Genomic DNA, 12,426 nt, shown 5'->3' with positions numbered 1-12,426 from the left:
TTCACTTAGTGTTTTCACAAGAGTGAGAATTTCAGTTTTCATTTCAAAAGTCCACAATTCCTGCTTAAACTGTCAGAAACTACTAGAAGAAATTTTGAGTAAGATTTAGGATTTGAGGGCATGGCAGATCTTGCAAATGGCTGTACATGGCCACGTGAATTGAAGGACATGGCTTTCAAATTGCCCTTGGGGGAGGTTTTTTGAAGGCATGCTATAGTAACTCTGGAAGGTCTTCGGAGACCACAAGGATCTGGCTGTATTTTATTGGTGTGGAGTTAAGGGCTACATTTTCCCCACTAAACTCCACGGCCTGAATCAAAACCAAAATACACTGAGGTCTCTAATTCAGCCTTCACAACTTGCTATTACTTTTTAAATTAGATTGAAAAGTCAAATACACAAATAGTCCCTTACAGTTATTGGGTCTGTGCAAGCCACAAGGTGTTGCCAAAAAGCAAGAGGGGAATTCTGCAGGTGTAAAACCCAATTCAAAAGATAAACTACCTCCAGCGTCACCGCTTTGCTCATTTCCCATCCCTATGGGCAAATACAATTTTTTTCTGAACCTTTAATCTACACCATTGAATAAAGTTATGTAAATCTGGTGCAATGAAGAAGGCTTTTAAGCTGTGGTAGGTATATCATGGTCCTCTCCCATTCTGTGAAATTGCTTTACAGCCAGGCCATAATCGCAATGACAGACATGCTTGATTGAGTTTTGTCTCTCTGTTAATCTATGGAGTCATTTGCAGGTGAAAATGAAGAGCTGAGAAACTGGGGATGCACTGAAAAATAATCCTTTTAATACTGAGCATGGAGATTCCCCTGTGCTATTATAGGAGTGCATTTTAGGATTAGAGTCTTTGGAAGCTTCTCGTTATAACTGTGATTTATTTTTAGTGTTTTTTCCCCATAAAGTAATATTAGATATTAAAGAGCATATATTTCAGGTGATAGTGGAAAACCGAAGATTAAGGCAAGGTAGTGTGAATGCGAATGCATGAGAGATGGTGAAGATGACTCATTTCTCTAATGCACACGGTGAAAGCTTAACTGAAAGGGTGAACAGATGAGAGGCAGAGCACAAGTGGTGTTTTATTGTCATATCCTGAGAAATGTCATTTCAGACTCCCGGGGGAATTCTGCCTGGGCTCTCCTGTTACAAGTGCAATTTGTTGTATGTGGAGGAGGCCGATGGCGAGGGGACAGGTGGCCTTTCACAGGGGACGAGGAGAGCCACATGTCCCAGGCAGGGGACTTGCAATGGCACGGACCAAAGCAGCCAGGGAGGCTGGCTGTGTCCTGTCCTGGTAAGGATGAGACAAGGAGCTACATCAGAGTGGGGGAGGTATCTTCAGTCTACAATGACAGACTTGGTGGGACTCACCAGATCCCGAAGTGGTGCAGGAGGTTAAATTCACTGGTGCAGGCTGGAATGGTTTTCTCCTCTGTCTTTGCTGCATGCTGCTGCTGGAACCTGGCTGCAGCCATTCTGTGCAGCCCTGCAGGCTTCACACTGCCACTGTGAAAGGGAGATAAAAGCTCTTCTTATCTACACAGCTCCTCTCAGATATCAAAATGATTAAGCACATGCATTTGTAAAATGTGCCTCAGCACCTCTTATTATTGATGACAGGGATGACTGGGAGCAATGAGTCAAAGCGAAAAATCAGAAGACAAGGCGAGGCAGTGGGGAGATGGTGACTCCCAGGCACCAAGGCTCTGCCATGGTTCTTGCTGACAGGGCTGCCAGAACCCTGGCAACAACCTGGTTATGGGTAGGGCAAAGAGTTCTGGGTGCTCCTTGTCTAACCATCATCACATGAGCTGTGCCCCTCTGCTGGGAAGGCTGTCCCTGGACAGGTGACAGTGTGGAGCAGTGCCAGAGCAGATGTTGAGAGGCCGAAGCAAGGAGGGAGTCACTGGAGAGGACTTGGCCCTCCTTGCACAGACCCGTTGGATTTTCCTGTTTCCTTTGGAGAAAGAAGAGGAAGATTAGACAAAGAGAAACAAGGAGTTCTTGACACATCGACTCATTTCCATGTCCAAACCTGTGTCCTCAGGCTCCCTGCTGGCTGCCCTCATCTGCACCCAATTATGCACGCAGTAAGAGTGTGAATACTGGGAGATCTGATCAGAGTTCTGTGGAAATCAATGGCAAGCCTTCCCTGAACAGGCTTCTGAGGGAAATGCTTCTTGTGAACTAGGAAAGCTGGTGGGAGAAAAAATCCTTTGCGGTGATCAGCATCTAAATTTAGCTGTTCAGGGACTTTTGATCCAATGTAAGTGGAAAATTGTAACCTTTGCTGAGGAGTGACTCTGCTCTGGGAGGCGGCAGGGTGCTCCGGATCTCGTGGGCTTGAACCCAGAGGGAGTTTGTTTTAGGTCTCATGTTGACTAAGTTCTCCTCTCTCATTTAGAGAGGCCAGTGTTACTGTAAGGAGGGATATTCAGATGATCGTTGCCTTGCACCCTTCAGAAAAATTGCCACATTTTATATTAAGGGCAACCTTCCCCACATAGTGCATCTCTGCAATTAATTGCCTTGACACATGATTAGTACCTAGGGGCAAGGATGGATCGTTCTGTTGATTGGGCAGGGAGGCATTATTAATTGTATAAACTGGCTTATATTCAGAGGACACAAACCAGTGGCTGCAGTTACTGTCACTGTGGATATTTGAAAGAGCACTGAAGATTTGTGTCAGGGCAATGCTCCTTTGCCATCCCGATATGATTAAAGTCTCTCACAGCAGCTCCTAAGAAATTAGTCTTTAAACCTGATTCCTGCAACACCAGGTCATCTGGTGTTTCTGGCCCCACGCTGCAGCCTGCCATTGTCTCTTGTTTGTTTTCCTCATTGCTCAGACATGAACGTGGCAGACAGAAGAGTGCAGGCAGCTTCTCCCCAGCTGGCAGGGAGCAATGTGGAGTTTTGTACTCAAAAAAGGAACTAGCTGACCTTGACTCATTCTGAAATGATCCTTTCAGAGTTTTAATGCCATTTCTTCTGCCAAGATGCCATTTTGAAAAGAAGTAAGTTCATGAAGGATGTTACCGGATTTAGCAGAAGTAAACGTCAAAAACTCAATAATAATAATAATGACCATACAGTGTAATTTCTTTTCTCTGCATCCCATGTAGCTGAAGCAGTTTTAGCTATTGTTACAGTGTGCAGGATCTCTTGATGGTATTAATTACCAGATGAGAGAATACAGTTCAAGCCTGCCATACTTCACTAAAATGAATCCTGAATTGTTCCACTGCTGATTACACACTGTTCATCCCAGTGAGGGTGCTTTGGAGAGCAGAGCTGGACACACAGGAGGCAGCCACACATGAGTAGGGATGATGGCTCCTTGCACAGGTAAACTCGTACAGGAGAAGCTGTGAGGTGGGGGAATATGTGAGATGTGATGAAGGTGGATCCAAATATTAAGTTTTTTCAGGTTAATGCTGTTAGCTGTGAGTTGTGCATTGCAACACCTTCGACATGTCCGCTGCAGTTCATGCAGTTTATTCCTGTTTCTTCTCTTTGTTCCCAGCTGTGTGTGCTCTGAGGGGAGCAGGTCAGTACCTCTCACACGAGCAGCTCCCCCGCTCATTTCTAACCCTGCCTGGGATCCCTGGAGCTGGTGGCAGTGCCTGGCCTCTGCTGGTGCCCAGGGTGAGGAGAACACCCCTGCCTCAGCCTTGGGGTGACCCTGCTGCCCCCGAGTCCTGCCCAGCCGTGTGACAAAGTGCCTGCACTGTGCAGCTTCACACAGTGCTGCCCAAATCCCTCATCATCACCCCACAGCATCACCCTCTGCTCTCATTACTTCAGAAGCAGAAATTGTCCGTACCAACTTTTTAGAGTGGCACCGAAAGGGAAATGCATGTTTTGTTCCACCCTGTTATTAAGTGCCTCAGGCACCAGCAATCTTTTTTCCTGCCAGGATTGATTCATTAAGCAGCACACGGAAATATAACAGTGACTGGTATTAGCTTATATCTCCCTTGTTAACCAGACTCTAATTTGTCTTCTTCATTTTTATTTCCAGTGTTTTGCATAGTTGTAATGAAGAACAAATTGCACAGGAGAAGAAGTACCTACAGAAGCTTTTGGGCTTGTGCATTTCTACTAGGCCCAAGTGGTTCACTGATAGGATTTTTATATATTGCAAATTCAAAAAGAAAGATTTCTTGGTCTAGAAATTGTCTGATTTAAATGGGATCTCAAACTGAGAATAAACTTCTCAAGTTTAAGCACACTCAGGAGTTGCAGGCCATTGTACCTGGTAATGTACAGAGATGTCCAGGCCCTGGAAAGCTGATGTGGAAGCACAGGGAGGAAAAATCGATAAACCAGATGAAGGGGAAAACAGCCCAAAAAAGGCACCATGAGACATTCTGTACATGACACTCTCTCCCCACAGCAAAAACCACCCAGACGTCCGGAGCAGCCCGGTGTGGCCCAGCTGGAGCCCGGTGTGGTGCAGGAGGTGCAGGAGGTTCAGGTGCTGCCCTGAGCAGAGCAGAACCTGCTAAAGGCTGCGGCCTGCTTTGGCAGAGACGAGCAACACTTCTCATTTACAGTTGATCACCTCTGTGTTTGTGTCAAACCTCATGGTAACAGAATCAAAAATAAACTGACGCAGAGCACGCGGTGCACAGGGTGAGGGGTGGATGGACGGGCAGCCGCAGCCCCAGCGAGGCTGAGCAGCCCCAGGGCTGCCTGGCCCTGTGGGGATTTCACAGCTTGCTGGACATTTTTCTCAGCCAGTTGTGTGGATTTTCCTTTGTTTCTGCCTCCTGAGATTAACACTACAACAGCAGTAAAAGTGATGCACTAACTTCTAATAAAGTTTAAGTGTCCTGTTAACCAAATACCTAATTTCGCAATTCGGTTTAAACACTACTATGAAATACTTGTTCCTTTGAAGTGGACAAAAAATGTTTTCAATAGATGATGTAAATTTTAAATTATTTTTTAAATTATTATATTAAGGTACGCTAATAAGAATGAGGAGATGTGTGGGTGCTTGGGACAAGACCAGAGTAGAAACATTTTTCAATATGAATTAATTTCTGTTATCACCTATTACATAATCACTCATCATGCGTTTTATTATTGTTAATAATTAATTTGCTATTAATACGATTAATATTTGGTTTTGTTCTGGCCCTCAGAAGAATCCCAGGGTTCTGTCAGAGTCCTCGTGTTCCAGCTGCAGAAGGAGGTGTGATCATATCACTCCACGGAGCAGAGGTGAGCTCTGTGTCTGGGTTTAAGACATTGCTGGAACAAAAATGCAAAGTTCTGAGGGAGGGTGGGTTTCCCCAGGGCAGAGCTTCTTGCAGTATTGCTGGTGCTCTGGGTGTGCATGATCCTGTTTTGTTTAGTTTTGTTGTTGGCAGTAATTTTGTGAGTGGCTTTCCAGGCAGAGCAAAGGTTGAACTTTTGAAGCAAACACACACGGCATGACCTTTATGTCTCTTAGCCACTGTCAGGCTTCACTGAGTGCTCTGCACCCTGACATTCAGTAGGGCAATAAAGAAATGAAAAGTACTTATGTAACCTTTATAAAAATAGTTGAAATGATAGTTTAATTTTTAATCTCCCACTATGGTGTTAAAATAAGCTCAATAAACTTTGGTGGTAAATTACGTTCAGAAGGAATTCAATTTAAATAACATTATGGTTATGATAGTCAGCAAATTATGTCCTAAACTGCTGCTTCAAGAGAAGAAAGACACATTTAGGGTGGGATTGTTGACCTTTCCAATTTTTTGATAATACTTGGACTTATTTTTTGGTGGTTGATCTGGAACCTGTGTTTCTTTCATCCTGCGTATCCTGCCAGGAAATCGAGAGGATGTCACAGATTAGCACCTCTCAGCAGCCAGGGCAGAGGAGTCCTGTGTATGCGAGCTGCAGCACTGTGCTTCATGTCGTCTTTAGAAAGGACCTGCACAAAAAACAGGACTAAAAAACCTGTTTGAAGTGAGGAGGAAGAAATGAGACAAAAGAATGTTTTAAACAAGGTTCTGAGGTTGTTTGATAGTGAGAATAATTTCTCAGCCTTCAGGGTGATCATGCAGATCAGGCTATGAAATCAGGCTGAGCTTGTGGCTCTGAGGTTGGAAACTGAAGATGCCAGAGGCTCGTGTACACGAACACTGGAAACAAGTGCTGTGTGATGAGTGAAGCCTGCATGCCAGATAAAAGTAGGACTGTATATATAAAACTGTGTCTTGCATCTTACAGGGAGGGATCTGAAACTCTCAAGCACATATTTCTCAGAATTTTTTAACCTAAAGTGCTCACTTTTTGCAGTCTGTGGTGACACAGCAATCTTTATCCACTGCCCTGGATGCAGTTTTGAGCTCTGTTTTGTCTCACTGCACAAAATATTCTCAGGATGGTAAGGGATATGTGCCCAGCACTGGTTTTGCTGGATGTTTTAAATCATGAGAGATATCACCATTCTACTTGTTCTCTTGCAAAATTGAATCCTCTCCCATGTAGTCAGCCTTTAATTGCTTGTAGTGCTTAGACAGAGCTTGGAGAGGAACAATAAAAGGATTTTTTAAAATAGGTAGGACTAGAGAAAACAATGGTTCCTGAGCTCTCCTGCCTCTGTGTACTCAGCCTGACTGCATCTCTCACAGTGGGACATGTGGTGGAGGAAGCACCAGGGAAGATGAACACAGAAAAAATGCAGTATTCCCGCCAGTTCAGCTAGACCAGGAGCTGTTACTGGAGGACTGACTTTACTTCTTACAGCTGCTGGAGGTTTCTGTTCCTTTGAAGCTGAGGAGACACAGTGAAGGTGTGGGAGGTGATGTTCAGAGTGGGGAAGAGGGACAGAGGAAAAGCAGTTTGCACTGCCAGAGAAAATGCACCAAAGGGAAGGAAACAAACCTTCCTGTGGGTGATAAAAAATAGATGCACATTATAGATAGTGGGGCTATTTTCTGGAGATATGGTGATCTCTACTAGCAGGTGAGCAGGATTGCAGTGCTAGAGACTCACTGCATTGTTCCCAATGCTGCTCTAAGCTTAGGTAATTTCACACTTTCACACTTTCTCTGTGAAGAAATAATCTGCTGAATGAGTTTTACTGTATCATTTTCAATGAATATAATTTAAAAAGGTTTCAGTAAAACAGCTCTTTACCCCTTGAAAGAAACTGAGAAGTAGGAGGTCAGAAATTAGTGATCTACTTTCATGTTATTAGATTTCCCCTAATGAAGGCATGGTGAATACACTGCATTTATAGAGCACCAACAGTGTAAAACAAACAAATTATGTTTTTTTTAATGATGTTGAAATAAATACTTTGTCCCTGCCCAGATTTGCCATTGGAAGTGAAGTATGACATTTTAACGTGTAAAGAAAGCACATAATCATATCTGCATAAATTTTAACTTTTTGTGACTGATTAGGAATACAGAGACTTTCTTAAAAGTCAAAGTTTTTTCTTCTGAGGCAGACAAGGGTGTTCCAGATGCTGAATTGGAGGGGTTTCAAGCCTGAGGTTATATAGTTACTAGTTGGACTTTCATCAAGCTGGGAGCATTTCTATACACTTACTAACAAAAGATGTGGCTTGTTCCAAGGGGTGAAACTGATAAGAAAGGAATGGATTAAAAATGTGATACTCCATGAAATTATCTGACCTCAGATATCTGGGAGTTAAGAGAAATATTTCCACTGGCTTGTAGTCAGGACATGGCTTAGTAAAGGAAATGCATATTTTGGTTTTTTTCAGTGACTGTCCCCTCTTTCTATAAAATGAAACATGTCTAGAATTCTCTCACTTCTTGCCTTTTATTAGTTTTCCTTTTTTTCACTCAGTATTCGCTCAGTAGTTTTTCAGTTATAGTATGTACATGTTATCATAGAATATAGAAATTAGGCTTACTTTGCTGAAATTTTTGTAAAAACGGAGGAAATTGCCCTAAAGTCTGCCAGGTTTATTCTATTGTCTCTTAAAAATTTTAGGTAAAAATATAGCAGGAAGAATAGTAAAGAAAGTGTTTCAATAACACGAGAAGGCCGGTATTTAATGAAGTATTTATGCAAAAACTAATGAAACTAAAATCAGAATTGCATTTTACTTCAAAGTTTGCAATACAATATCCAGGTGGGGGAAAACCCCTTCATATTTGATGAGAAGCTGTCTCAGGTAGGAAAAGAATCCAGGTCAGAGATTTCTGCCTGTTTTATCTGTCAGACATTCAGCAGCACAGAATGCTGCTCCTGCTGATGTTTTCTCCCCTGGCCCCGTGGTCCCAGTGTACCATTGCCCCCGGACTGCCCCAGAGCGTCGGGCTGGGGTCTCTGGGGGGCTGGAGCCTCTCTGGGGACAGCTCACCCTGCTCCTTGAAACTGTTCCTGAGATGTTCATCCCTCTCCATGCAAAGCCCTGGCTTTTTTGGACAATCCTGAGCGTGCTTATGAATAGTTCATAGTAAAAGCTTCCATGGAGAATAGAAAAAGCTGTTAAATCTTAATGGCCTGATGTTTACATTTTTTGAACTACAGGTTGGAAAGCCTGAGTGCAAATTGTTCTGACACAGCTAATGTTTTTGCTGTGAGGGGATTTGTGATAAGCACTGGGCAAAAAAACCAAAAAACCAAAAAATGTACCTAACCAATCTAGTCTCTCATTTTTTCATACACGTTTTCCTTGTACCACTAGAAGTGAGGGTTTTCAGTGGTATTTTAGGTGACAGTTCCCTCGGCAAAGGGACAGACTGTCAGTACATGCAGGTTTAAGGTCCCAGGGAGAGGGGAAGGTGGTCTCACCCAGGCAGGGAGGTCAGGATGAAAAATCTGTCCCCAAACACCATCAGGGTATTTAGACACCATCCCCATGAGAGCTGTGACAACTACATACGAAGAAAACATGACTCGAGCGCTCAAAGCACTTTGTAGTTGCTTTTAAGGAGCCCATCCCACAGGGGAGCAGCCTCAGAGGGGTTTCTACCCAGGCTGGGGCTTGGGACCCACCTGCACAGACCTGCTACTAACCTTTTGATGGGTAGGATATGCCAAGCCAAGCAGCAGGTTTCAGCTCCAAATAAAACTTCCTATTTGACACAAGGGAGGATGATGTTTTTGGTGCTTTTAGCTTTTTCTGCTCCCCACTGGCCTTTGCCATCTCAAATTTTGTTACCCACAGTCCAAGAGTCATATCAAAGGAGGCAAAGGTGAGACTTCCCTTTCAGCCTTGAAGACTCTGTGTCTTTGTGCCTGACTCACTCCATTTTATTTCTCTTAAAATACAGTAGTAAGCCACCAGAGAATCAGAGAATATCCTGAGTTGGAAGGGGCCCACAAAGATCATCAAGTCCAATTCTTGGCTTTGCAGGAAACAGCTGCAAAATTCACACCACGTGTTTGGGAGTGTGGTCCAAATGTTTCTTGGACTCTGACAGGTTTGCATCCCACGTTTGCTTCCTCACCTCATCCTTCTGGCCCCCCTTGCCTGTGCCACGGAGGGGTCAGCCCTGAGGGGTGCCAGGGTGTGCCAGCCAGGAACGGCACTTCCATCAGTCTGCTGGCTCTTAGAAGGGATACATCTGGCATGGATTGAAAGCACTGACCCAGAGTTATGTGGGTCCTCTGCATTGCCCAGAGTTCATCTGCTTAGCTTCTAACCTTTGAAAAACCCTCATCTGCCTCAGGGAATGGCTCGAAATGCACAGAGCTGTGACTGATACAAGGAGTAAGAATCTCTTGTGGCATGTAAATATTGTTGTCTTGGCCAGCTCAATTTCTTTGGCTCTTTTCTCTCAGTGCATTTGAGTCTGTAATCAATAGTGAAATTAAAAGAACGTGGGTTTAGTTCACCCACAGACTTTCACTGCCTTGCTGGGGGATGCCAGATCTGCAGTATTCTGCTAACCTGTGCTCGAATGCTGGGTAGTCCTTGCCTAAAGATTGCTGCTCTCCAGAAACGCCCGTGTCTCCTGTTGTCTGTCAAAAGAAGTTTTACTGGCTCGTGCTCTCACTACAAGCGGGGCAGAGGGGCAGCTCTGCCATGGATTTCAATCAGAACAGGATTGGAGCTCGTGTCATCTTAGTGTCTGTGTAGGTTAGGAGCAGATGGTGTTGCCTGACATTGAGTCCAATGCAAGATTCCTGGTGTGGGCTGAAGCAAAATAACTCTATTGCAGTCTTTCACCAGTGAGAAAAGATAACCATTAATGAGGGCATTTTTCAGGATCTGCCAGAGAAAGAAAAGAAATTTAATACACATAACTATTTTAAAATACTTGTTTAAAAATAAGTTCCACGTGTGTGTGTGTGTGTGTGTGTGTGTGTGTGTGTGTGTATACATGAACACATCAATTCCGGGTTTTTTAGTCTGGGGGTTTTTTAATACAGAAATGTAATTATTGCTGAAGTCTGTGATGTAGGCTGGAAAAGCAAGCTGTGCCCAAAACACTAAGGTAAAACTTTCCAAGAACTATTAGTATAACCAGAATATGTTTTTTTTTCCCTTATCAAGATTGTGTCTGATTTGGTGACAGCCTGGTGTGTGAAGCAAGCCTGCAGTGAGGACCACAGTGAGCATGGTATCTACATAAAATACTCAGTGCAAGAATGTGTGTGTATTTCCCAATAGAGTATCACAATAGCTTTTGAAAAACTTGTGCAATGAAAAATCCCAGTGCAGTGAAGGAATACCTGCTGGGCAGCACTGAACTATCTGTTCAAAGAGTTAGTTTAAACTTGGTTAATAAACAACTAGAATTGAACACCTCCCATCCATATATTTTCCTTTTGTGCTGTTACAGGTAGACTTATGACTGGAATCTCAAAATATCAGAAGCTCTATCTGGACACAGAAATGTGCACAGAGAACATTTTTATTTTGCCATGAGCGATGTTTGCTTTCAGGGGAAGCTGTTTGTGCATCACCACAAATTGTTAGTAGGGGATGATGAGAACAGTCATAAAAGAAACCTGGATTATACAATAAACTGCTCCTGTTGGGATCAACTGGTACATTCTGAATTCTGTATTTATGAACCTTCACTGTCATTTGCCTCACCCTACAGCTGGGTACTGGGAAGGAGAGACTTCATTACACACTAGAAGTTCCTAGCAGGAAAGCAGGTCAGGACAAGGGCAGCAGAGGCTCCTGTGCTCCTTGTGCATCATTGGCATTGTGAAAAATGTCTGGGCACTGCTGAAATAGACACCAGGTAAAATAAAAATACACAGAAAGTCTGCCAGAACATCTTTGCCCTGTGAATTTTCAGAGTTCACCAAAGCTTATTAGAAAAAACCAAAACAAAATACTCGACAGGTGATTTGACTCCATGGAATAAACACTTACACAGGGGAAAAAAAAATGGGTGTCAAAGAGCTTTTTGACTTAGCTCTGAAAAGTGTAATGAGATCCAGTGGATGGAATCTGGAGCCAGACACATTCAAATTGGAAACATGACCTACATTTTTAATGGTGAGTGTGCCTAGCCATTGAAACAAAGTACTCACAAAGTGGTGGATTCTCTCCTCTTGATGGCCTCAAATCAAGACTAGGTGCCTTACTGGGAGATAAGCTTTAGTCAAAAATAGCTATGCTTTAGTCAAACACATGTTACAGGGCTTGATATAGAGGTAATTGGGAAAATGTAATGGTCTGTGGCATCCAGGAGGTCAGGCCAGATGGTATAATGATCCCTTCTGGCCTCAAACTCGATGAATCTCAGAGTGAATATAAATGCTATCATCTGGATCTGCATTTGAAATAATTGCAGGCAGAGATTAGACACGCAATTGCATATGGTTCTGAATTGATAAACTTTCCTCCCCTCCAGAACAAAGGCCCTTATTTATGCCTAATTACATGGCGCTGTTGTAATTTAGATAAATATCCTCTAGAAACTCAGATGCGATGTCAGCAAACCCACTTGAACTCCTGTGTGTGTGTGGTGTGGAAATCCAGTTTCTAAAGCGGAATGTTCAACTGCAGACTTGCTCACACAGAAACCTATCCAGGAGGAGCTCCCACATGGACATTTGCTTCGCCCTGAGAGGGTCTTGATGTGATTTAGCCCTGTCAGCTTAGAAGCTGGTTCAGCTGAATCATAAAGATGTGGAGGTGCTGGGCTGCAGAGCAGCTGGGTGCCCACTGCTGATGGCTGCCTGAGCTTTGCCCCATTTTATGGGAAGGAGTGGTTGAAAGAGAAATAGCAAAAACTAAAAAGGTTCAAGCTTCTATGAGTAGATTTTCTTATGCTGATATTATCACTAACAGCATCTCTGCTTGGCAATGCACATGCACCTGCAAAATAGCCGCTCTTGCACTGCTTCTGCAGAAAGAAGATATAAAAAATATTACGGGCAAAACAAACCGCATTAAAACATGGATGACTTTTAATATGAATTTCACCTATATTATGTAGCTTTCAATTTTAGTG

This window comes from Hirundo rustica, chromosome 21, assembly GCF_015227805.2.
Source record: "Hirundo rustica isolate bHirRus1 chromosome 21, bHirRus1.pri.v3, whole genome shotgun sequence".
Lineage (NCBI taxonomy): Eukaryota > Metazoa > Chordata > Aves > Passeriformes > Hirundinidae > Hirundo > Hirundo rustica.
This window is presented reverse-complemented; position numbering follows the sequence as displayed.